This window comes from Kryptolebias marmoratus, linkage group LG11 (assembly GCF_001649575.2).
Source record: "Kryptolebias marmoratus isolate JLee-2015 linkage group LG11, ASM164957v2, whole genome shotgun sequence".
NCBI lineage: Eukaryota > Metazoa > Chordata > Actinopteri > Cyprinodontiformes > Rivulidae > Kryptolebias > Kryptolebias marmoratus.
In genome coordinates, this window is record NC_051440.1 from 5,716,470 (window position 1) to 5,742,360 (window position 25,891).

Below are 25,891 nucleotides of genomic sequence, written 5' to 3' on the forward strand. Positions count from 1 at the left end.
GACCAGTAAATCAAGACCTTAACCTTTCAGCTGTGTCAGAGGCTCTGATCCCTCAATTCATCTCCAGCTCCATCCATCCTGTCATCCCTCATGAATAAAACTCCAAGATGCTTGAACTCATCTGCCATACAGCACTTGTTATACTTTTAGGTTAGGCGTTTTTAATGAAATATTCAATCAATTAAATTGAAGTTGATAGGTTTTTATGCTCTATTGTGTGCACCTTCAAACAAGTTATTTGCTTAGAGATGTGATCATGAAGGGAACCCAAACATTACTTACAGAAGAAAGGATACAAACCAGTGTGATTGAGAGTTATGTAAACTTAGCATCAAGCAAATACTCATTTAGGCAAACCAGAGGAAGTGGCTCCCTCTGTTGATGTTACCATAGCAACACACAAACAAGCATGTTTTTATTTCTTCTTGCAGATGCACTAAAACCACATTCAGCAACAGAAAATAACAATCTCTGATCAGCTGGTCAGAACATGGAGTGATTGATGAGAGAGCATTTTGTCAATGATCACAATGATCAGAGGCTGACATCTCTTATGATTAAAAAAAACAAAAAATATATTCAGTTCTGAGTCTTCAGCAGATCTGGTCACAGACGTGTCTGGTTTCATAGCACCATGACTAAGCTGTGGGGGTGGGGAGGCATGATATGCAGGTTTGCTCTGATGCTTTCCAAAATGACAAGAGTCACTCAAGGATAAAGAAATGTCGTCCATAAGGACACTGGAGACACAAGAGGTCCCCAACAACAGAATGAGTTTTTTTAACCCGTTCTCAGAAGAGAAAAGCCCCAATGTAGTTTTTTTCAGGTGAATTATGGGAAAAAAGTCTGCATTAGTCTCTGCTGATGGCTGCCTGCAGACTGAATGCTCGCTGACGAAGTACGGCTGGTACAAGAAGGTACTACAACAACAAAGGCACTCTGTCTGAAAGGCTGCTGTTTCCACCAGGACAGACAGAACATCCAGTGTGATCATCTGACAGGACTCTCTGTCAGAACCGCTGCAGATCAGGTTCAGACATGAATCTGAGCAGCTGACAAGGGTGGATTTAAAAACTCCAAGAATACACGATAATTTATTTACACTTGTCTTATAACCAAAGACAAGAAAATGACAAATAACATGATATTTTGCTTTTTAGGTTATTATTTTGACCAGAATTTACCTGAAAAGTTTAAAACTCATAACCTCTCTTTAAAAAAAAAAACTTGAAACCAGTTAATTTTTTGTTCTTTTTCTACACAGCAAAAATGAAAAACATTGAACATTGGGTTCAAACCTCCAAAGACTATAAATTCTTACCCAGTTTCATTTAAAGGCAAAAAATATTGCTGAGTCAGTTCATTCTCCAACTGAGGAGCAGCAGTAATGAAATGTCAGCATTTTTTATTTCAGTCTAATCAATCACTTTTAACTGAATATGTAATGTAGATCTGAAGCTCAAATCCTGCGTCTTTTACATTGGATTGCAATAAATCTTACTGCATATGTTGGTTTAGTTTCTAAAACAAGGTATTTAGCATTATATTTTGATTAACAAGACTTGTAATGTAAATTAAATCCTCTTTAGACTCTTTGTTTCTAAACATTGCAGAAAAACTGAACACAGACTACATCATTTTGCTTTTAATAGGATCTATGGAGATATTTGGAGACAGGTCTGGGTTGATTATTCAAGATTTAATGTTTTTAAAGCAACAAAAGTTTAAATGTATACCATACATGGTGACTGTCATTGTACAGTATATATTTGTTTGGACACTTCGGCCTTTTTTCTGAAGTCCATCTTTGTGGCTGCGTGATGTTCGCAGCTCTTCAGGACCATACAGCACATAACATGACCGTTTATTTGATCTTAGCTGGTTAGTATGGCGCCAATTTAATCAGATTGTGCTGATTGGAAAATCAAAAGTCCAAACGTGATTATGATTTCTTCTAAAAGGGATGTTATTGTCTCTTCTAAATTCAACAGCAATCCACCCAACTGTTGTTGACATATTTCACTCAGATCACAAATGACTTCCTCCTGATGAGGAAGTGGGGTTCATCTTCTGGGTACAAGAACCGAATTTTAAAGACATCCAAGCAGCAGCTGCTGAGATGTTTCAGTAGAGAAGACAAAAGTCCCGGTCTCATGGGAGCAACAGAAACATCTATTTGCATATTGATGCGGGACGCTAACAAATGGAAAATCTATCCACAAATCTTTGCCAAGATTCTCACTTAGAAAACAAACCTGTCACAGCTGAAAGACTGATGGTTCTTCCATTGACTTGGGTTCAGGTGGAAATTGACTTCTCCCTGCTCTGTGTCAGACTTGCCTTGTTTAATGAAATTTCCACACAGGAAGCATAGATTTCTGCATCTTTAATCTTGGAATCCATGTGATGAAACAGCAGCAAAACAAAACAAAACCATCCTATAAAGTTTACGAGGTGAGCTCCCTTAAAAAAACACAAATATTACTAACTCAGGGCAGCTTTCTGACACCTGTATAAAACTTATCAAACACTTTACTGTATTTATTGGGGAAAAAAGGTAAGAATAACTGTTGTATTTATATCAAATATTTATCATTCATTGTGTTAGGATTGTGATTTATGATTAATTGCAGTAAATAGCATTAAACAATAATTGCAATCTTTTGAAGTGGGTATCTGTGAAGACACCATAAACAAAAAATATCCATCCATGCATGCATGCATGCATCCATCCATCCATCCATCCATCCATCCATCCATCCATCCATCCATCCATCCATCCATCATTCATTCAACCAGTTGTTCCAGATTTGTTTTAAAAGAGCAGAGATCCACGTTCCTCTTGGCCCCACTCATACTAGCTGTTAGTTTGTCAATCAGGTGGGAACTAAACTATATTTCTACAAACAGAGGTTATTCAAAAAGCTGTCTACAACAGTTGAGATAATAATTGTTTGTAACCTTTCCACAGAACCCCATTTCAAAAGATTTGAACTACGCCTTTAAGTGGAATCAGCCTTCTGGGTTCATCCACTGAGGTCTGAACAATGCGGAAAGCCTCTTCAGACAGGCCGACGTCTGCCTCTAGGCTTAAACGTGTCCTTTGAAAGACAGCCACGTCGTCCTCATCTATTCATCCTCATGGCTTTTCTTCTCCTGCCGTTCCACTCAGACGGGAAGCAACATCCCATCACATTAAGTGACAGAGGCAAAGGCATTTTTACAATCACACTTGCACATAAAAAGGCGGCTTATGAAAATGCATTAAGTTTCTAAACAGAAGCAACTTTACCATCTGTTCAAGCTTTGCTGCTTTTAGGCGCTCGATTCTTTCTGTGTCAGCTGAATCAGTCTGAAATTCAAATGTCTTCATCTGTCTCCCCAGCTCTGTTATATAAATGTCTGTGATTTTAACATCAGAGCAAGTGGATATCATTACATATTAATGTCACAAATCCTGCACTTTAGTCCATGACAAGCAATTGGGCTCAGGATTACAACTCCATCTGCAGTGAAATGTTGCCTTTGTGGAGTTTTAAGTACGTATCAGCTGTCGTTTTGTTAGGGTAAAAGTTCTGAATCCAAAAGAAAACCATGTTTGTAAGAATTAAAGGTGTAATGAGACACTTATCTCACAAGTCGAGACAAGAGTAAAAAAAAATACTTGTAAGAAATAAGCCTTTGCTACAAACTGAACTGACGGACATCTCTCCTCTGGTTTTTCCTGAGTCTTTTCTGACCTTAGAAGGGGGTCAAACTCATCTACACAAGGCCAAATTTAAAAACCTGACCAGAGGCTGACCCTTTCCAAAGTATTTTTCTTGAAAAGATAAATACATTTGCCATGTTTTTCAGATATTTCTGTCAAAATAGTCAACAAAGAAATGTGAAATGACCTTTTCTCAATATATATATATATATGTATATTATGAATCAGAACAAACAAAGTTTATTTATTGTTTTGCAATTTCAACCACCGTTTTTATTTGGTTTCTAATGAAACAAGCCCATCCAAACAGCTAAAAAAAAACCTCAATGAAAATTCAAACAGTTGCAAACATTTCCCCTTAAAAATTACTAGAGAAAACACAAAAACTGGCTAAAATACATTGAGGCAGACTCTGTAGCTGTGATGTGCTCTGACAGGAGTTAATTTGAGAGTCTGAGTTGTAAAAAGTGAGAACTGTCTAAGGATATTAGAGTGAAACTCCTTTTTAATTATTTTCATCACCGACAAACGTTGCTCACACTAATGAACACAGAGATGATTAAACAGCCTGAGTGAAAGGCAGGAAGCGGTAGAGTAAATGGTACAGTCCGATTTTTTTTTTTCACTTCCAAGTTTTTCCTCTCAACTCCAACAGATTAATGAAGCTTTATTTTCTCAGTTTCAGTCAGCAAATCCACTGGACATTAAGTCTGTTCAGTTTTAATTAGAATTCCAACCAAAATAAGGAATGGCAGTAGGAGTCAAATAGACCTTTTAATCAGAGTTCACTTAAAACAAATTATATTCATCTGTTACTCCGAGTACTCAGGTTTCCTCCCACAGACCAAAAACATGCATATTAGGTTAATTAGTAACTTTTAAATTGTCCCTAGGTGTGAGTGAGAGTGTAAATGGTTGTTTGTCTTGTTTGTCTCTATGTGTCCTCGTGATGGACTTGTGACCTGTCCAGGGTGTCTCCCGCCTCTCGCACAGTGACTGCTGGAGATAGACACCAGTTCCCAATGACCCGGAAAGGAGAAGCAGGTAAAGAAAATGGTTGGATGGATGGCTATTCATATGAACGCTAACTCTGTTGTGGCTAACTCTTGAGTCACCTGATCTCCATGTCTTTGTTACCTGAACACACAGACTGTGGAAACACTTAGGCCCTGATTCAATAATGGTTTGTGCTGCTTTTTTGCCAGGGCAATTACAGGTTTCATGGATCCATCTAACTCGCAAAGAACCTCACACAGTGAGTTTTGTGCCTCTGGTTTGCAACCATGCAATTTCTCTCTGTGCTGGTGCAGTTTGCCCTTATTTAAATGAGGTACCGTAAATGCTACCATGAATGCATTCAGACAAAAAAAACCCTCTCGTATTTATGGAAATAACCATCAGGGCAAAAAGCATCTGATTATCAAAGACCAGCAAAGTTTGCAACATGCAGATAGCGCCAAATAGTTCCAGTTTCCAAAGAGCTTGTTGTTATTGCAACTCCATAAAAAAAACATAAGGGAATTTAGCAATTTGCTGTACTACTGCCTTCACAAAAAGTGCAGATTTATCAGGAAAGGTTTTTATTAAGCTTCTCTTCCAGTAATGAGTGTCAGACATGATTGTGTTGTTGGTGCAAATTACCAAAACTTCAAATTACAGAACATTTACAAAGACAGTATTTCACAGACATCCGGATTTAACAAACAGGAAGTGAAAGTAATTATTTTGTAAGATGACTATTGTGTACCCTGGTCCCACCCTCTCCCCCGCCCTCAATGTGGCTGCCGAGGTCTGCAGTGTGCAAGAGGGTGGTGGTCCGACACTCACGTGGGAGGAAAGTGAACAGTGTGCACTCCAAATCCAGAAGGACCCTATTTTCAGTTTATTAAGTCAAACTAAAGAGGAAGTGGTGATTAATGAGGCCCAAAATGACACGTACTGATTTAGAAACGCCATCATGAACCTGATTCATCCTCCGTACGGTCAGATGTGCCGGTCTGATTTTTGTTGTCTTCAAACCAAACTTCAGATGTTTCATGGAAACAACAACAAATGTACCCACATTTGCAATGATCCAGTTTCTTCACAAAAATAACTTTGGTGGCAGAGTAGACGCCTGATGTCATCCTTTCCTCTTCTGTCACTTGACTTCAGCATCTTGGGAGGAGAACTCTTCACTCGCTTGGCTTTATTTTATTTTATTTTTTAAACTGTGTTCATAAAAGCGAGGCGCACAGGAAGAAGGTCATTTGTCAGACAGGACTGAGTGTTTGTGCTCATTTTGGCTCTTCCTCAGCTGACCTGCTTGATATAAATATCCACTTCTGAATTCCCCAAACGAGAATGCTCTCTTTAAAGACGGCTAAAACGGAGCACTGGCTGAACGCGGCCCTGCCGCGGAGCTGCTCCACATAGTTGCTCCAATTAAAGAGCGGCAGGTTTGACGCTGAGCAGAAAATTCAAAAAATTTGAACACAACAGGTTTAAAAAAAAAAAACATCTGAGCAATAGTTAAATCTAAGGAGATTTACAATTGTGCCATTCAGAGAAGAGTTGAGATATCTTTTTGATGGGATTTAATTTAGCAGGAAGTTAATTAAAGTCACTAAAAGTTCACATGGAAGATACAGCAAAACTCTCTGTTAAAGTAAAAGTTTCGATTGAATATAAAAGCAGAGATAATAACTTGATATGACTGTAAAAACACTGGAGCTTGATGATGCATCTCATTGTGCTGAAGTAACGCCTGTCAGCATGAACACAAGGTCAAAGCTTGTAGTGCTGTTATAATGTATATTTTTAGCCTTGCAAATTCATGAATATTAGCAAGGTTAAATGTTACAGCAAATATAATGGCTCATTAGGTTTGCAGATGAAATCTTATCACAAGGGTCATGGGCAAAGGTTCATGATATTGACCTGAACTTCTGGATCTTAATGTCCTTCTGAGACTTTGTGACTGTTGGTTTTGACTGCCTCATTTAAGATCCGTCAAAAAGTAGTACATGATACAATGAGAATGTCATATTTTACCTTCATAAAGCACATAACATGTAGCAGTACTTTATATTCAGATTGGCACAACAGCATAAGATAGCCACTAATTTGAGACAAGCATAAAGTATCTCAGTTTTAAAGGTTAACTGATTTAAAATTAACATTTAAACCATTAGATATTAACAGTAAAACACAATCAACAGGATAAACTAACATGATCTGAATGTGTGTTATATGGAGCCACAGATACTGTAATGCAAACTAAACAAGAGCATAGAGAGCAGTTCCCTGCAGTAGAGAAAGATTGCTTAATCAGTCGACCAATTTTAATCAGCCAATATTGACCTCTTTTTAAAAATTGGCAATCGGCCATGTTTGTGCATACATTACCAATTAAAAAGTAGGAAGAGCAGCAACAGCTGCTACAACCAGCTCACTGTAGCCCATAATTATTTTTTTTTTCTAGTGAGAATGTTCTTGTATATGTTATTTTAAGTGTATACATTCTACTGAGGGCTGGTAAATATGCATGTATTTAAGTCAAGCAATTACTGTTATATTTTCTTAAATGAAAAATACATATTGGCCAAAAATTAAACATCTGTATTGTATATCGGCCAAAGGAAACCTCATATTGGTTGACCCTCTACCCTGCTGTACTTCCTAACCTCCAGCTGATGTCCTGAAGTTTCAACACCTCTAAAAACCTGCCTGACACATTAGGATCTGTGCTTCGACCACGAGCACAGGACACTGAGGTGAAAGCAAGGTTGGATTGCTTCGAATAGTAGTCAAGAGTTACAGCATCAACCAGATAAGTCCCAAAGACAAAGTCTGGTGTGAATTCTCAGCCATCCAGGACACACGATCACTACATGGTAATCCCTAAAGGCAACTGGGGTTTCCTATTGATTCTTAAAGAACCAATCTAAACTCCTAAAGAATCTAAAATATCACAATTTCAGTTGCCTCTGTTTTCATTTGCATGAAGAGCCAAAGCCAGAAGAAATATAAACCAAACATTTGGCAAAAATGTGGCGTCATGTGAAAGCAATCAGACTCCGAAGTGCCCATAAACTACCTTTAAGTCGATGTGATGAAATGTGAGTCAGATGAAAAGAAATCTTTAAGCTTTATTGACTGTGTTGAATGGATGCACTTGGTGAGTGACTCATTATATCAATCCTATTACTACTGGACCATTATCCTTCTGTTTCTGTCACAATTTTCAATTTGCAACTCCTCCCATAAAAAAATACACTGCACCTAAACGTATACTTCTATCTGGTGTTATGACTTTTGATAGCAGTACATTATATGATGAAGACAAAATTCACAAAAAACTAAAACATTTCTTTATAAATAGTAAGTTCTTTTGGCTGCTCCCTTCTTCAGGGGTTGCCACAGTTAGCAAAGTCTCACAAACGATTTGGCAATTGTTCTGATGCCAGACACCCTTCCTGCCACAACCTGGGCTTAAACCTGCAACCCTCAGGATTACAAGACCACAGCAGCACTGACCACCAAGCCACCGCAGCCCAATCATTTTGTTATAAATAATATTTGTATTTTGGCAAAATGAATGGTTAAACCCAGCCCTTTTTGGAGTTCTGTACTTCTCCCAAGTAACATCGGTCAAAGTTTAAACGGATCACAGAAAATTGGACTTTACATGACTATTTACTGTTTTGATATATTTAATGGGTTTTACACAATTCAGTAATCCATTTTAGGTTTTCTGATTTTTGAAGATTTTACCTTAGAGTGTTCAATTTAGAGTGTTCAATTTATTTTTTGAGATGTCTAAACTTTCTAACATTTTGTGCAAATAAGCTATTCTTTTTTTCACAATCTTTCCACTTAAACTTAATTGAAAGTTTATACATCAAAGTATAGGTGTTTTTGTTTTCATTTACCCACTGTGTCTGTCACTGCCATAGGACTTACAGTTTTCTCTCAAACCCTCCCAGAGTCCAGAGTGCACACCCAAGCTCCCATGGACATCCATTGTATCTGAGCTCTGAATTTATCTTCAAAAGAGAAGGTTCTTTTTACCTTTTTAGCTACTACATAAAACATTGTAGAGTGTGATGACCAGACACTTTCACCACTTAAAGTTCAGGAATTTTATCAAGATGATTTCTAGTTTTTTGCACACTAACTTTCTGAGGCTTAGCGTCAACGCTCTAATTCTGTCTGCCTGTCTTTTTAGGAGTGCTGTCAGGAAGTGACAGACACAGGTGTGTGGTTACCATGGTGACCCTAATAAACCACTGGCACCAGATTTAACATTTCTCTTGATCTTGGTTCTCTTTGCATGTTTGTTACAGCTTCTTCATTAAAATGTCAGCCTTTTGTCAGCTTAGATTATTAGAAAAGTAAGCCCCAATTAACTTTTGGGCTTTATAGAAAAAAGGCTGTGTGTGTTTGAGCTTTTATTATATTATCTTTAGACAGAAATACCAGGAAAATAACAAAAAAGTCTAATTTGTCTAATCAAGAGTCTAAACCCCCAAAATATTCAGTTCATTTTAGGTAAAGATGAGAACGCAAAAGAAAATTGGGGTTTACCAAGACTGAATAAATAAGTTTTAAGTCTTCTGGATTGACAAAGTATATCCACTGCGACAGGTCTATCAGACCTCCTTCCACATTAGCGCTGGTTGTTATTCTCTTCAAAGTAAATCAAGTAAAGTAAAGTCATCAGCGGATCAGTGAGGGTGAACATGGTGATTGGGCGCCAACATCAAAAAGTTATCGTCCTCTTCTTAATCTCATTTGCCTAATGTGAGCTCATTCCTCTTGCAGGATGGGTAATATTGTCTCTGCCTGGAGATAAAACAGTGTGAAGTGGGTTGGAAAATTAAAGATGCCAGTCCAGACCCGACTGTCTCTCTGCTCGTTTTGTTACTGCGTCAGCTGCAAATAGGAAAGTTGTGAATCAAATCTACACATCCAGTTGATTGTTTTTGTCTCGAGGTGATGAGTGACTGATGCAGTCTGGTGTGTAGGACACTGAAACGAAAATAATTAGTATCTTATTATTATTTAAGTGTTTGCCACGTACCCATCTCTCAAATACATTCCACGTCTCCAACCTGTTGTCTTCTGCAGCTGTGCAGGGAGATTACTCTGAATTTATGACCACAACCATTGTAAGTGACTCTGCTGCAGTGATTGCTTGTTTATTTCTCGCTCAAACGATCAAACTTCCCCATCAAAAACCAACATCGTGCTTATTCTTCAAACAGCAGCTGATTTACAGCAGAGTCCGGAAACCTGAGTCTTAGTTACTGATGCTAATCCTGGTCCTGTGATTTGAATCACTGACCTGCTAAATCAGGTAAAGCCTCTGTAATGTCAGTAACAGTTAGCTGTCAGCCTCTACAGAAAAACAAACACTGTGAGAATCAGGAGTCTGATCGGTTTCAATTGGTCAAACTTGCTGTCTTTGTCCAATTCTTTTTAAGAGACTGCACTCCAAAAGAAAGTAAAGATAGCCAAAAATGCATAAATTATGAAGATATTTCAACAAAAAAAGATAAAATAGTAACAAGGCAAAGCTTGAAAATAAAGGTTCAAATATCTATGATGCGAATTAGCTTTTTCTATAATCTGGTACGGCTCATCAAATGGTGACATTTATGTTTGAGTTGTACATTGTTCCTTTTTGAATAAAGTGTATTCATTCATTAATTACATTCACAACACATGAATGCTACAGCAAACTATAATACACACCTGTGTTCAGTATTTACACAGTATTACTGCTCTCTAATACTGTGTGTAATCTGCTTTCACTCCGGAGAACGCATGTAGGTTTACATAAGTTCATCTGTTGGTATAAAAAAACAATGTATTTTTCACCTACTGCATTGTTCATCACAAAGCAGAACTTCAAATAGTCATTGTTACTGTGGGAAATTAGTAAAAACGTTAAAATATTAGAAGCTAGGTCAGACGTAATCCAGACTGTCATTTAAAAACTGCAATAAATATATTGGTGACAAACAAATTAGTGTCACAATAAAGGCTGTGAAGTCGTGAGATGTTTGCATCGCCTTGCTGCTAAAGAGTGCTATATAAATAAATTTCACTTCACTTCACTTAAAAGAAGCTGCAAAGTCAGAGGCAGGAGAGGATGCTGGTGGTATAGCTATAGCTAGCTGCTGCTGCTATTTCTTCTTGTAAATAACCACAAAATCTTAAGTAACTGTTTAATGCAAGACCTACAGTTACATAAAGGTGTATAAAATAGTGTTTGCTGTTGTTTTTAGGCAGCAGAAATCCACTTTAAAAAGTTAGAAAGAATCTGAGGATGTTTAAAGTGTTATGTTCAACAGCTAACATACAGAAAAGACTTGAACTAGCCCTTTAAGGCAGCAACAGTGACTAAATTTAGATCAGTGCTTCAAACTGAGCTGTGTGGAAAAAAAACTCCACCATTATTACTCTAAATACGATCAGCCCCATGAAAACAAAAGCATGGGAGGAACAAAACATCAGCAAGATAATTATCAGCCAACGTCATAAGACTTTTCAGAAAAACTTCCAACTGGTTTAAAAAAAGAAAAAAACTAAAGTCACACGAACAGATTGAGAAAAACTATGGGAAAGAAGAGGAGAGGAGCAGAAGTTGAGGAACTGCAGCTGGATTTGAGTCTGTTTCTGAATCGGATTAATGATTTGGACTTGTTTTTTCTTTTGTATAGCGTAATGAGATGTGTTTTGTCGTGAGTATATAAATAAAGGGAGCTGAATTAATCATTCAGTCTTTGGAACTTCTGACTACTAAGATGACGTCTGACATCTCTCACAACCACGCACAACCACACATTCACACAAACTCACAATCATAACACAACCAGAGCACAACAACTCTGTAAAAGTCTAAAAACACAGAGTGCTGAATAAATGACCGAAATTAAAACAATGAATTATTAAGAGTATCTTGATCTGACTGTGTATTTTTAATGTAACTGCAGTGATGCTTAAAACTGATTTAAATAATTCTGGTCATCGAATTTATTTTTTTAAGCTTTTACAGGAGCATTTGAGAGCATGAGCCACAGTGAGACAAACCCGCCGAGCGTGGGGCCGACTGACCACCCTGAGAGCGAGGCGAGGCATGGAAAAGCAGAAAGAGCCGCTGCTACAAAGAGGCAGCATGAGGATGTTGGCAGAGTGTCCTGGTCTCTTAGAGTCCGGTCCACAGCGTGCCAACTATGACATCACCGGTGCCCCCCGCTCTATGTACTCCCACAATCTAAAGACCTAAAGAAGCTCTGAAAACAAGTCCGAATGGCCCACAGAACAATATACGCTGCCAGAAACATCACAATCTTCTTTCTTAGGCCACTAAAAGCATCTCCTTCTGAAATTATACACTCCCACAGCAACCAGGCTGTATCTAACACAACAAGCCCCATTGTATTTCATATTAGTCCCAAACAGGCTGTCAAAAAGGTACAAAAGGTGCAAACAGATATGTTTAAAAACTGCTTTACTAATAAAAGGAATTTTGCATTTTTGGACAGTACAAATAAATTCAGTTTATTTATATAGCGCCAAGTCAAAACAAAAGTCGTCTCAGGGCGCTGTACAGAAACATTCACACACATTATAAAAAGCTAATTAGTAAAAGTTATCTATCTAAGGAAGCCAGCAGATTGTGTTGAATCTTCACTTCATTGCAGTCTCCCATCCTGAGCAGCACATTGGAGACGATGGAAAGGGAAAACTTCTTTTTAACAGGAAGAAACCTCCAGCAGAACCAGAACCCTGCTCAAGACGAGCGGCCATCTGCTTCAATCGGTAATACACAGTGATACACAGTACCTATCTACATCCAGTATGAAACACTCAACACGTTTTTTTTAAGTAAAAATATCTAATTTTCATCACATTTTGTCGACAGACAGTTTATTCCGGACTGACACAAAATAACAATTAACCGTCCGTCAATAAAACGTTGACAAACAGGTTGGTTTTATTCATTATTGTGACAGATGGGGTGTCTGCGTCAGGAGACGGAGAGGACAGGTCTGAATAATACCTGTCAAACCAACCCTCGCCCTAAAGCACTCAGGAGAGGACGAGATGTTCAATCTTCAGAGGTGAGAAAACACAAAACGATGGGCAGAGAAGAGAAGAAACTTTAATTTGCCGAAGGAATTTGTTTTTTAACACTTTAAAGATATACTCTGGGCTTGACAGGGAGAGGAAATAGTGGAAATAGGGATGTGGGGGGGGGGGCATTTAAAAGTCACAGGCTTTTAAACTGGTTGGATGTTCTTATTCTCAGTTCTTTTAGCTGCAGGTCCCGTGTGAGGGGTGTTGGCCTTCAGTGATTTATTCACAGGTTCAGGTGGCTCCCAAAATGTCAGTTTTCAGTTCACTGGCTCATCTGCTTGCAATAACGTATCAGAAACAAAGATTCAGATCCTGATCCACTCTGACGTACAATGAAGCTTCTCTATCTGACTGACTGTGCTGTAATTACGCAGCTGTGAATCTTTGCAGCGAAGGCTCTCAGAGGGAATAACAGGCTGATGGAGATCCAATATTAGCAGAGCTCAGTGTTAAAATGAATAATCAGCTCTAAAGTTAAACAGCTTCTGCTTTCGTTACAAAGCTGCATTGATTTCAGTACGATACTGAAAAAGAAACAAGCTGCGTTTCAGTTTTTTTCCCTCTGGGTTCAGCTACTGTTGGGGCTTTAAGGTAACAGTTCAAATCATTTTAAATGGCATTCTGTGGAAATGTTATGAACAATTAATATCTTACTTGTTGCAGCTAGCTCTTTGAATGGCTTCAGAAAAATAGAGTGGTGAGCTAACGGCTAGTTTGAACGGGACCAAGACTAAACTGGATTGCTACCATCTTAAAACAACTACAATCTTAAAAACTACACAGCAGTTCATGCAAACGCTACGTTATAAACCTTTATACTGCTGTCATTTTCATGTAACACAATTTTTCTAGTAGAAGTATTATATTTATCCTACCAGGTGCCCCATACTGCACCAGACTGCTAGGTAAATGTGCTATGCTATAAAGATTTGTGAGACTGAAGATTTTTTTAAGATGGCAGCAATCTACTCTGGTCTTGGTCTGTTAGCTCATCAGTATGGTCAAAATAAAACTATTTTTATAAACTGAGGTTGTTTGAATAGCTGGTAAGATATCAACTGTCCATGACATTTTCACAGAATCTGATTTCAAAAGATCTGAACTCGTGCTTTAAACTCAGCTTGTGTTCAGATATTAAAGTCAGCAGTATATCTCAAATTTGTCACAGCTTATAACAGAACTAAAGAAGTTATTTGATAGTTTAATAAAGGTCTAGCATCCCTTGAAGGAATTTATATCACCTGCAGCCTTTCATGTCAGAGTTTTAAAATAAAATCAGCTTGTGCTTAAATACTGAGGTTTTTTTGGTCAAACGTTGAAAATAACATTAAACTATGTTATTTGTTAGCCCTTGGAGTATGTGTTGGGGATGACTCTCAGCTATTAACCCACCAACTTTTCGCTCAATATCAGTAAAACTGTCAGCGTTACAGTCGTTTTTGTGTTTGCTCAGGTTGAATAGCTAGGGCAGCCATCTTGAATTGGGTTGACCCAGTGATTACTTTCTGAGAGTTTCACTAAACGTCATCCAGTGATTCATGAGATATTTTGCTAACACAGCGAACACACTCAGGGAAAGACATGATTGCCAGTCTCTCAGTGGTGGGTTAGTGAAGAACAGGCTACGATTGTTATCACCTTCTTCTTCTTCGTATCTTTGTTGCACAATAAATTTGAACCTGACAAATCTTCAAAACCCACTCAGTGTTTTCTTGTCTGTTCGGCGTAACGCTGTCTCACTGCGTGTGATCACTTCAAGTCCAACAGCTTTATAAAGTCAGTAAAACATAGTTCTGCAGGAACCTGAATCAATTTTATCTATGTTTAACTTATATTTGAAGAAACAAACTCACCCACAGAAGCAATCCCTACTCAGATACTTTGTTTATTTAGAATAATTAGTCCTGACTTGTAATCTGGTTATTAACTCCCAACTCTTAGTTAGTATTTTCCTACAAATCCCAGAACACCTTTCAACAACCTCCACAAAGAAAAAGAACAAATTTGAGTTGAAATGGGAATAAAAAAGCTCATACCCACAGCTCATGTTTCTAAAGAGACATGAACAAATTATTTTCTAAAACGTATAAAGATCCTTTTAACAAAGAAAGAAATGGGCAACAAACTTGTCCTGCCGTGATGCCAAAACATGGCATGGCTGCAGAGTGAAAAAGCTCAAGCAGTTCAAATTGTAAGGAATCGGGCTTATTCTTTAACTTTTATTATTATTTCAAGTGTAACACAGCAGCAGCAGTCATTAGCTGCAATTTATTCATCTTGACCAACAAAACTAAAGACCTGGAATCAATAAAAAAGGTTTATGTTTGAGTAGATTTCTTCCTTTAGGTGTGAAATCACTACCTCTTTCTTCTGGGAAAAAGTAGGCAACACTTTGGTGGGCTTAAAACATTTTAAAAAATCTAATTATGAGCCCATGTTTGATTCATACCTTCTGGTAATAACTCTGTCTCGTGACAGAAAGTGTAATAGCTACTTTTGTCGACATAAAAAACAGCACGTTCAGAATTTGCCTAAAGATTGTACAATGAATATGTTTTCATTTTTAACCCACAGAAACACAGCATCTGTTTATCACTCCAGACAGTTTCTCACTGAGCTGTGACTTTTTGAGACTAGTTGGCGATTCAATATTGTGAGAAAAATGTCAATTTTTCATTGTTGTCTCACTGAATTATGAGTGTTTGAATCCAGTGGGCCTTTTGGCCAGACTTGTTTTTGTGTGCACAGCTTGCAAAGCTGTATTATATGTTGTGTACATTAGTTTGTTTCCCACCTCCGTCGAGATCGTACCCACCTCAGCCTGCTTTGTACCCACCTTGGCAGTCGCCCCCATGTTTATGATTTAATCCACTTTAGAAATAAAAATGGACAGATTTGGACCAGATTTTCTACAATTTTTAGTTATCACTAATGAGGTTTTTTGGCCTGCACGTTCAGAGCATAGCCTCGGATGTTTTCTGTCACAAGGAGAGATCTCATTCAGGTGTCAAAATACAGCTCTGGTGCTCCAGAATTTACAGAAACTAAACTGAGACGGATGTGAGACGCTTGAAGCTATTTTGAAAAAAAATCCTTCGCGAGCCTTTGCGACTCACACAAAGAAAATCGAGAATCCTCACAAACTGCTGTTCGCCAACTACTCACCAACCAACACAGTCCAGTGAGATGAGGGCCTTATGCACTGACAGGGACGTCTCATTTTCTAAAAGCCTTGAGAATAACAACCTAAACCTATTTACTTCAGTTCAAAGTTTAGGGGAGCTAATACTTATCTCTAATGATAGATGGGTACACCCTGGACAGGTCACCAGTCCTCAGACTGGTGGGAGGACTGTGGGCCGGAGAAAACCTACACATGTAAGGGAAAAAGCTGCAAACTCTACACAGAAATGTCCAGCTCAGGTTTGAATCAGGACCTTTTTGCTGTGAGACAACAATGCTAATCACTGTCCCAGCTTTATCATCTTGCAATAAAATGCTGCATAGCCCGTTCTTTTATTTATGTCAAAATCTCATCCATTACCTCACATTTTGGCCAAATACAGTTTAATACCTGACTAAACTCCAACCTCAGCTTGAATCTAGATTGGTTCAGTTGTAACGTGCCACTATTCAACCTATCCCATTTACACTGCACACACTATTTACGTCGTTTGTTTACTGGTTATTGGTTACTGGTTATGGTCTCATTGTGTTTTGGCAATAAATCCACCTTGATGCTGCGTACTGGAACTTTAAAGGTAACGGTTGAGTGAAAAATAAAATAAATCAATTCAGATTACCTTTGCCTAGATCTGCTTTTAGGGGTCTGTCCCTCTGAGGACAGGGTGTGTCGGGGACACTGGATACACACTGATGTCCCTGTCAGCAGATCAGCGTGGACAGGCCGATGGAGGATGGGGCCACTGGGAATAACTCCTGATGAAACGATCAATATTTGCTGCTGCTCTGCACCATCAGAGGGGAACGACGGCAGACATTGAGGAATCACCTCCTCCTTCCTGCCCAATATGGCTGCACTCAGCACAAACTGCCTGTCTGCAGTGTGACGGCTCTCTCTTTGGCCTTCTGATTTTGTTTCTGTCTGGTCAAAAAGCTCATTGGCAGTCTTTCTGGACAATTAACCTATTCAGGCTATCTATTCCCAATTGCTCATAATCTTCTTCTCTTGGTAATATTAGTTTAATTTCTCAGTTATGTTTTACAGTCCTAAATATATCATTGCATTTTTGCTTCTTTTTTACATCTGTGTAAAAAAAAAAAAAAAATTATACTATTTAAACTTCTTCATTCTGGAATTGGTGCTACGTGTAGGTAGTTTATGATTTATGGGATGCAGATTGTATCTTTACACCAACATGAAAGCAAAAAAGGCTCACATTGTGAAGAACATTGTGGAGATGGAGTAATACTGCAGGGAACGACAGAGGCAGCCATGCAGAACGAAGCACAGATAGAAACTGTGACAAAGCAGCTTTACCACCTCGAAACAATATTTTTATGAGAAAAAGAGACCCTAAACTTGGATTGGGGTGATATGATATTGCGAAACACAGGATTTCAGCAGTAGTCCGCTAAAATGTAACATATTGTTTCGACTTAAAATATGAGTGAAAGTGCTGGCTTAGAGGTAGAAAAAACGTCATTTATTTAGCAAATATCACCTTTTATTAACCTGAATAAAACTGTCTTGTGTGAGCCTGTGTGTGTTTGGTTGATTTAGATTTGATGATGACTGAACTCCTTTGGGCAGCTGTTTGGATTCGCAAACCTATTTCGATTTAATTCACACGGTAAATTGTGCAGGACTTGCGACCTGTCCAGGGTGTCCCCCGCCTCTCGCACAGTGACTGCTGGGGATAGGCACCAGCTCTCCGTGACCCAAAAATGGAGAAGCGGGTAAAGAAAATGGATGGATGGATGGATGGGTAAATTGTGCAAACCTTTTTGTTGCATTTATGTTGGTTTGGATTATTGATGATCTGCTTGGGGTAAATATTTCAATCTGCAAATCAATTTTAGCTTAATTAAAAGTGTCCTGTATTTTGACTGAATTGTTTTAATAGACTGAACTGAAACAACATAATTTTCCTCTTGACTAATGTGACCGGTCCCAATTTATGGTATGACCTGATACAGTAATGAGGTTTGTTATAATATAAACCCTGATATATGATACAGTATGAGGTCGTACAATATATTACTCTGTGTGTTCCTGTTATGGCCTTTCAAACTGTCCAGGGTGTGAAATATGATATGATATGATATGATATGATATGATATGATATGATATGATATGATATGATATGATATGAGATGTGATATAATATGATACAATGCAATACAAAATGATGTGATATATGGTATAATACATATAGACATACAGTATGCTGTGATGCCATATAATACTTTAGACATAATGGATGGTGATGCAAACATTATAATCCACCCACTAATCTGACTGACCTTTAAAGTCAAGCGTAAATACTAATTCATTTAGGCATGAAACCTATTTATTTTTTGTAGTCAAGTCATTTTTACCAATAATTTCATTTTAATTCAGTAAACAGTTTGACTAACACACATGTAATAATGTGCAGAAACAACAAACAGGCAAAAAGGCCCATTTTACAGAGTGATAAAATCAAAACAGCCATTGCTGTGAGTTAATAGGAGTCGAGCTCAGCGTGGAAATTTTCCTCATTGTCTCCCTCTGTGCCACGCACTCCAGCAGCAGTAAGAGCCGGTGAAGGCAGCAGAACAAACAGGGAGGTGAAAAAACACTGCAAAGACTGCTCGCTGCTGCATTCTCCGAGCCAGAACCTCCCCTCTTTTCTCTCCTTTGTTGTCAACAAATCACAAGGCTCTCGACTCGGCACCCTTTCTCTCAGCGCCCTTCTATTGTCTGATTGACTCTACTGAGGTTTTTAGGGGGGTTTTACATAAACATCGCCAGAAAAGAGAACCTAATGCGGTAATGAAGACGCTGTAAGTAAGACAAAGGTGCATCACAGAATGGTCTGACTACATGAAAGGGCTTAGTGCAGTATTTTTAGTCGTTAGAAAATGTTTATGTAGATTTTCAGTATGTTAATGGCCCTTTGCATGCTACCTATAAAGGTGTACAGAGTTAGCACTGAAACAACGGGATATTTAAACTCTTTACTGAAACAAATATTAGGCAGATCAGCCCCAGCTTCTTTTTTAAAACAAAGCAACCAATAAGTGGAAGCAGCTGGAATGACTTTACCTGCCCCATCAGTGACTAAGCAAATAAATCTGAGTGAGTTTCAACTTAATGATAGAAGCATTGTCATGTAGTGGATATTTACAGCTCCTCCAGTTGATGAAATGGAGATAGTTTGCAAATCAGAACTTAACCTCACTCCATAACATAACCACAATATTTATTTTCCTTTTTTATCCCTCCTTTCAGTAGATTACACATGCAGATGCCTAAAAAAATATTGTGGGCATGATACTTCTAACATCTGGTCAGAAAATACACGGAGCTGCATTTTTTTTCTAACATGGTCAGAAACTTAAAAATGCAGTGTTTCGAACACTGATCAGAGTGTACAGTGGTGAAGTTTCCAGTGTTGGATTAATTTGGCCTGATGTGGGACCAAATTGGTTTACGATACTGGTACTGATAAATATTACATATTTGAGATATGAATGTTTTAAGTATCCCATCCAAAATTATAACAAGACGCTGGCAGGCAGCCATGATGGTATGATACAAAATATCTACTAACATAATCTGAAACACAACTGGATGAACAGAAATCAATAAATCTCAGAGCCAGACCAGCTTATTCAGTTGATTACAAAATCTGTCAAAAAATAAACAAAAGTGAAAATAGTAGAAAAGATTCATTGGAACTCTGGAGTTTTGAACTAAGATAATCTAATGTTGAGAAATGGCAGAGTTATACCCTATTTGGTCAGACTTTGAAAAAAACTTTATACGCAATCTCACGCATTATAACAAAATCTCCCACGATCTGTTAGCACTTGGAATATGTGTTGGGGATGACTCTCAGCTACTACCACATCAAAATTTAGCTCAATATCTGTAAAATTGACAGTTATAGTTATTTTTGTGCTTGCTAAGGGTAATTAGCTGTGGTGACAAAAATAGATGTGCATCTAATCTTGCCTTCTGAGAGTTCCAACTAAATCCACTTGTTCATGAGATATTTTACTAACATGACATTAAAATGAACCCACGCACACAGACACGAGCAAAGATATTGTTTTTTTTCCTTTTGGCAGCAAACAACAATTAATTCAAGCTGATTAATAACATTTCAAAACTTTTTTGATGGATTGCTTAAGTGCATAAACTTTTTTCTTCCCATGGATCAGTGTCCACATGTTCTGTGAGTTAGATTAGTTACGGGTTCTGAAACAAAAAGCCAAATTGTTTTCAGTCATGGTAGGGGCTCTGTGAAGCTTTAATCAAGATTAACTTATTAGCTAATTGCTAACATTAGCATTAGCAATAGTATAGTGATGTTGGTTTACAAGGGTTTATATCACCATGTTCCACATCTTAGTTTTGTGTCGTAATAGCAGAAAAAATCTAACACAATATACTTCTTTAGAGCAGCTGTTGGTACAAGAGGAAAAGGTTGGGAAAGTCAATAAAGTATATACAGTAATTAGGAGATTGTGAGAGCTAGTATGCTGATTGTGGTTCAGATATTTTATCTTTTACTCAAATTGTTGTGTGTGGTTAAAAAGCTATTTGAGCTGATTTGTATATTGCTCTACATTAACTAGTGTTCGTTTAGTTGCTGCTTCCTGTAATCACTTTCATGTTGAAGGTTGACTTAAAGAGTTATTGCGAAAGTTTCAAGCAAACATGTAGCCGAACGTATAATGCTTGTAAATAACGCTCAGCTACTACCGTGTCAAATTTGTGCTCAATGTCTGTAAAATCGAAAGAGTTAGAGACATTTTTGTGTTTGATAAGGCTGATTAACAGTGGCGGCCATCTTAAATTGAATGAGATAATTGTTAACGAGATAATTTGCTAACAGACAGAAAAACGCAATTACATAAACACCCACCTTCCATGTCGGCAGATAAAAAAAATAATAATATGACTAATTCTAATTTATTTATAATATAATTCCTGTCTTTCTGAGCTTCAACTGATTCTAAAAGAAAAAAAAAAGACATGATAAAAAATAATGAGCTGTCTGAGGGTAATATAGGTGTAAGTGCTGGGATTTTAATTTCTGTTTGTCAGATAAATAAAAGTAAAAAGCACTTTTGAATGTGTACTGTATACCAACCATGTTGCAGAAGTCAGTAAACCAGAAACCCAATGACATCAGCTGTTTTGAGCTGATTTTATATTATTTCTGCCAGTCCGTTGTCCAATGCCACTCTGAACACACAGCCTGGCGTGGCTGGTGCTCTTATCTGAATCGAGCAGGTAGGGTCTCGGTGTCTGCCTGCAACATGGAAGCTGCCATCAAAGTCACAACTTTCTTGCTAGGTGTCTGCTCCGAACGGCTCGGCCGTGCTTCTGGCTCTGTGGAGAGCAGATAAAGGCCTCTGGACGCTTCGCTTTTTGAGACAGGAGCGAATGTGACTGAGCATGTTTGTGTGTGAGGAGTGAGAGAGTAGGTACGTTTTTGCCAAGAAATTAGCAGATCAGAGGACTTTGTTACCTAATGGTATAAGTAACTTTTTTTTCTATAACACACCATTTTAAAAGGTCTGCTCAAAGTCCAGAACACAAGAAAAGCCAGTTGAATCTGGTTTCAAGCGCTGCTATTACATAATCAGCTATAGTCACTAATTGGCAGGGTATCTAATGTCCCTATTCAAGTGTTTACCCAGAGACATAAGACGGCTAATACTTAATAAGACGGCCTAATTAGAAATGCCAGCAGTCAGAGACTTTGGGCTTGGCCAAATAGTCCTGGAAGGGCAGTGGGCTTCTTTCTAATGACACTCCAGTTCACTACTGGGTTGTGTGGGCTGTCAGAGCTGGTAATTTTACCCCTCATTTTTCATTTAAATTAGGTGTTTGCTGTTATGATGTGAAGAATTTCTCCAGATATTCTCCTCCCCTCTGATGTGTAAACATGGCTGATCTGTAAGATGTTCATGGTCTCTTTATAATCACATCAGAGGTTTTACAAATGTCCTGTCACAGCAGCTAAGAATGGCTGATTGAGCGAGTTAATTAAGTGCAAATTACACAATGAAAGAGGAAGCATAAATCTGATCCATTTGGTGGTTGAAAGATAACAGGAAAAAACTCTGGCAAACCTGATAACTAGAAGTGTCAATTTACTAAAAAATCTGAACTATAGTTGAAATGATGAGTCAGCAGGTTGTCTGTGGATTGTTTAAATCATTTCTCTAATGTAAAATCATAATTCCAGTTTGCAAACTGTGGATATTTGCTGCTCTTCTTTGTACATACTGTGATTTGGATTCTTTAAGAAGAATTGGTCAAAAATAGGCAGTTTAGTCACCAGGACCTTCATGTGTCCAAGTGTCCTCGGGCACAAAACCCCACCCTGTTATTTTCTTATTATTGGGTTATTTACATTTAATTATTTGGCTATTTACAAGCAAAAGTAGCAGCAGCAGATCGCTGTAGCACATCCAGTGCTGCCTGGTCCACTTCCTGCAGAAAGTTTGAAATATTTTGGCCAGAATAACTGTTAGGTGGAGTTGACACTGATGTAAAGACTGTGGTGTTTGCATGAATTGCTGTAAAATGTTTTGAGACTGAAGTAGTTTAAAGACAACAACAATCCACTTTGGTCTTGGCCCCGTTCAGACTAGTCATTAGCTTGTTAATTCAGTCAGAATTAAACCCCAAACTGAGACCGTTTAAAGAGCTAGCCACTAATATTAGTTGATCAAAACCGTTAAATAAAACCAGACTTCAATACATCTGAACTATTGCTTTCAGTCAGCTGTGTTATCAGGGAAAAGGCTGAAGTGTAGCCTGGGAAGACAGATGCAGTACAGTCAAATAAAAAAATATATTTTAAAAAATAATTACAAATTGTTGGTGACGTGCAAACATTTGACCTGTCTGAGAAGTACGCCAGAAAAAAAGCTTTGACTTTCCACACTGAACTAAAAGTAGTTTGCCTTTTGAACTAATGTGTTTAAATCAAAAGTAAAATTGTTTGTGTACAGTATCAGTAGATGTGATTGGTACCAATCAGAACCATCTTTTCAGAAGAATCTAATTGAACGACGGTGCTCAGGGACTGGGCTGTTTGCAGTTATTCATTCAGCTCAAAGAGCACTTGAAGACAATGTGATGTCAGTGGCTTAAAAAGAAGAAAAGGAGGCTTTTAAAATGTCCAAGTTAAAACTCAGATTAGAATCTCATTGAATCATTCTGAGAGATTTGAAAGGGCACAAAAAGAATCCAATTTCTCACAGGTGAGATGTCTATTTCCATTAAGCCAGCATTCAGTACAAGAAGTGAGAAATACTTACATCAGAGGTCAAAGTTGAACTTTATTTACTACTAATTAATCTAACATCTATGGGTGGGTTTTGTTGAGTATTTCATTAAACACTGAATACGATTTGAAGGGTGCTAATGCATCTATTGTCCAAAATTTCAACATCTATCAACTTTTTTCTCTAAAGCTCAATAGCAAGACTCTAGATAGCTACTGCTGCCATTGGCTCTTTACGAAACCATGGTAACCACACTGTGTCTGTCACTCCCTGGTAGGCAGTTTATTGGAGCTTTGGTGTGCTTTTTGGTGAATTAAAAAAAAAAAAGTTTTGTAGAAGTGGGAGACACTTGGGTGAAAGAAGAAATGTCTATGTTTTGATGCATGAACTGTATAAGAAGTGTAAGGAATGAGGAAGAGTTTACAAAGTTTTGAAACGTTTATCAGTTCAGGCGTTAGTTTGCTCCATTATCAGCTGTCAGTTCAACTTTCCATGGTAAAATCTCTAAAAATGAAAACTCTAAATGTGATTGTGTAAAAACTATAGCTGTTTAAACTCTGAGTTACAGAGGTAAAAGAGGGCTGGGTTTTCTGAATTGTTTGGCCCATTGTTGTGTGTTGGGACTTTTTGATAATTTTGTCTACACTGTGCAATTTACTGCTACCAAAATTCAAAGCATATTATTCTCAATCGAGCTGCAAGCTTTAATATTTACTTTGTAAGGTAAGATCTAAAAATAATGGCTGAATAATAATGGGGGTGTTGTGCGCGATGCCATACAAGATTGCAAGATTTCATGCAATCTGGTAGCGCTTGGAGTATGTGCTATGAATGACCCTCAGCTACCACCATATCAAACTTTAGCTCAACATCTGTAAGATTAACAGAGTTAGTTAACAGAGCCATGCTTGTTTTTGTTGGGTTGATTAGCTGTGATGACCTTTCTGAAAAACAATAAAATAACTTGAAAGTCTGCCGATGTTTAAAGGAACCAACACTGGGCAGAGGTGGCTCAGTGGTTAGAGCAGTCATCCTCCAATGAGAGAGCTGGCAGTTTGATTCCTGGCAGCAGTCACATGTCAAAGTGTCCCTGGGTGAGACACTGAACCCCTCACTGCCCCCGATGTGTTCCCACAGGAATGTGATCTAAAGCACCGATTAGACTCTATAGAATGATTTATTCAGGTTAGCGTTGTAGAGTGCTGTATGAATGTGTGTGTGGATGGGTAAATGAGGACAGATTGTGTTGTAAAGTGCTTTTAGTGGCCTGGTTGGCAAGAAAGGCGCTATGTAAGTACAGTCCATTTACTGTCAATACAACAATAATTAAAAACCTAGTATTCCTTGAGGGAATGCACATTGCTTAATGCCTTTCATGCCAAATTTTAATTTTATGTTAGGAAATGATGGAGCTGTAGTTGTTTTGGTCAAACTTTGAAAGTCATGTTTTGTGTGATCTGATGTGACCCATCTTTTGCCTTTCAGCAGTGGGTGATAAAAATCAAGACTGTGATGTGGCATCCCAATGAAAAGGAAACCTGCACATCAGAGGAAATCTGGCATGACGGATGATTAGAAAAGTTCAGATTTTACCCCAAATTTTGATCAACATAAACACCACATTCACAGTAAGAGTTTTCAAGAGAGTAAATATAACCCTCTACACAAACAGACTCATTTAGATAGATGCAAACACACACACACACAGCCTCAGTTGAACCACCTTTGCTGAGTCACTGGAAACACTGAATACCCAGAGACCCTGCAAAGGAAACAGGAGCAGCCTGTTACATGAATATAACTCAATCACACAGGATTAGAAGGGACTAATATGGAAAAAAAGGGCTTTACTTGGCATCAATCGCACTAACACACCCACACATTCATGCGTGCACACACACATCCAGCGCACACACACCACAGACAAGGAGGGAAACAACAAGGACAACCTCCTCAGCATGAATGAATCATCAGAAAAACAGTGATCTGTTTTAGAGAGAATACAGTTGTTTCGACCAAGTCACTCACACCTCCCTCACATACACACACACACACAAGCATGTCCTCTTCATTACAGGAAGACAGACTCCATCATCTTTTCAGCATAAAAACAATGAGACCAATCCCTGCTGTTTGGGGGTCACCCGAGTTCATCGGTGAGGTATTTGTCAGGTTGGTCCACATTAGCTCAGAGTGTGAACAGACTCACGCACACTCTTCTATTTTGAAGTCAACCCTTCCACAGCAGAGCAGCTATGAGCTGTCTGTAAAAAAAAAAAAAAAGGCTCAGATGTCGTTGATCTGCTCCCTCTCATGCCCCACAGCATGCAGCATCCTCCCAGAAAGGAAAAACAGCTTAAATACTCCGCTGTTTATCACCTGCTGTAAGTGGATGAGGACCGACTGCCTGACTAAATCCCCCACCACCACCTCCTGGCTGAACCTCACATGCCTGTTCTTATGTCCAAGGAGGATTTAAAGAGCGCTGATTGTTTAACGAGTTTGTGCTGTCTCATCCCATGCCCCCAATTCCCTGCAGACACCGTCCTTCCACTGGAAAAAAAAAAAAAAAAA

At 38.3% G+C, this 25,891-nt stretch overlaps 1 protein-coding gene across 1 annotated transcript in view; it reads right to left on the minus strand.

Moving 5' to 3' along the window:
* The window catches only part of map1ab (microtubule-associated protein 1Ab), an 86,977-nt gene that overhangs the window by 21,906 nt on the left and 39,180 nt on the right, over positions 1 to 25,891 (minus strand). The gene's annotated exons all lie outside the window — the stretch shown is intronic.